The sequence below is a fragment of the Chaetura pelagica genome, unplaced genomic scaffold, assembly GCF_000747805.2.
Source record: "Chaetura pelagica isolate M959 unplaced genomic scaffold, ChaPel_1.0 scaffold103, whole genome shotgun sequence".
Lineage (NCBI taxonomy): Eukaryota > Metazoa > Chordata > Aves > Apodiformes > Apodidae > Chaetura > Chaetura pelagica.
Window position 1 is genome coordinate 2,269,574 of NW_009953004.1, and position 2,231 is coordinate 2,271,804.

The window sequence follows — 2,231 nt, forward strand, 5'->3', positions numbered from 1 at the left end:
GGGTTCTATAGCTCTGCCTGTTTCTTCTGATTGTGGTTTATAGGAAATTAACCCCTTGTGGGCTTTCCCAGCCTCCCAGGGCACCAGGTTTGTCATCCCTGTGGTGCCACAGCTCCTGGCTGGGGCTTTGCAGCTCACACCTCCTGAAACACCTGGGCCTGTTTTCAGCAGCTCATCGTTCCACTAGTTAAGGCTTCAAGCCCTTTTTCTGAAACCTGCTGGTGACTTCATGGGCCTTAATTCACCTTGGAGAGGGGGGCAGAACCCTCAGTGTTGTGGGATCTGCACTGCAGAGTTGGCCCCTGGGGTGCAGGGATGGATGGATGGATGGATGGATGGATGGATGGATGGATGGATGGATGGATGGATGGATGGATAGATCTGCTGGTGCTTTTGGAGCAGAAGCCTCAGAGGTTTGGGGTTTTTTGCTTAAATGGGGCTTGTCACTGCCCCAGTCTCCTGGGAGTGGTGCTGAGCCCCGGGTGGAGGGTGCTGGTTTGGCTCTTGGTAGTCCTGGGGTGTTTTGGTGATTGCAGCAGGATCTGGGATGCAAAACTTGCCTTGTACTTGCCAGGACATCCCAGCAGCTGCCTCTGTCATGTGCTCTCATGCTTTGCAAGGTGTTTTCACCCTGGTGATTGAAAGAAAACCCTCTGATTTCCTTCTCCCCCACCCCAAACCCATGTGCTGTGAAACCTGTCAGACCCCCTGTCCCACCCCCTGTTCCCTGTGTCACCCTGGGGTGAGTGGGACAGCTTGGACACCACTCCCATAGACAACCAGATGGAGACCAGCCCCAAGCCCAGCAGCAGGACCACCCCTCCAGGGCTAAGCACCACCTGGCCTCAAAGAGATGAGGTCTTTTTGTTTTCTTTCCTGATCAGACATGAGATGGATGCTCAGTTTCACACTTTCATTTCCACAGAAGCCAGGCTGCTTATGAGAAAGCTCAGCCTGGGCTTGGGACAGCCCAAGTTTTACTGCACACACAGGCTTTCTTTGTTTCAAAAGCACCTTTGAGAGCAGAACCATATCCTGTTTTGCTGGTGCTGATGCTCACAGTCCATGAGCATCACCACCAGCATCCATCCTGCTTCCCAACACCCCCCTGGAGCTGGCAGCACCTCTCAGCTCCTCACCTCACCTTGGCCTGCTGGGCATTCTTCCCTGGGCTGCAGCAAGGGCAGCAGGTCAGGGAGGGGATTCTGCCCCTCTGCTCTGGTGAGACCTCACCTGCAATGCTGGGCCCAGTTCTGGAGCCCCCAACATAAGAAGGACAAGTCCAGAGGAGGCCACGGAGATGATGGGAGGGCTGGAGCAGCTCTGCTCTGGAGCCAGGCTGGGAGAGTTGGGGTGTTCAGCCTGGAGAAGAGAAGGCTCCAGGGAGACCTTAGAGCACCTTCCAGTGCCTGAAGGGGCTCCAGGAAAGCTGGGGAGGGGCTTGGGACAAGGGCAGGGAGGGATGGGATGAGGGGGATGGATGAAAACTGGAAGAGGGAGATTGAGGTGACACATGAGGAGGAAATTCTTTGGTGTGAGGGTGGGGAGAGCCTGGCCCAGGTTGCCCAGGGAAGCTGTGGCTGCCCCATCCCTGGCAGTGTTGAAGGGCAGGTTGGATGGGGCTTGGAGCAGCCTGGGCTGGTGGGAGGTGTCCCTGCCCATGCAGGGGGTTGGATAGATGATCCTGAAGGTCCCTTCCAAGCCATTTGATGCATCTATGAATGACAAAGCAATTTTACAATATAACATAAAAACGTTATCTTCTTTAAATTACTTTTATTTTGCCCCTACATTTCTGCCTTGTAAAAATGGGAAATTTTGAGTCCATCTCAGCTTGTGCTTCGTGACCTTTCAGGAGACCCTTGGGCAGAAACATCTCAGGGCTTTCTGGTTGACAGTGACAGCCTTTAGCAGCAACAACTGCTGAGAAGAGGTTGGTCCCCTCTCCAGGTGCCTGGTGATGCTTTGCTGGGTGCTGACCCAGGGAAGGGCACCCGTGGGGCAGGAGGGGGTGTTTTCCAGGGGGCAGTGGGGCCAGGCAGGCACAGCCTCCCCGTGGGGCTGGTGTGTAGCCAGGGATGTGGTCGTGATGCTTTCACCAGGAGCTAAAACGTTCTGGGTTTCCCTCCCCAGTCTCCCTGCTTGTCCCACCCACCTGCAGCAGGGAAGTTGTCTTTAAAATACACTCAGAAAATACAAATATTAAGAAGGGCTGGCAATTACTGCTGGGA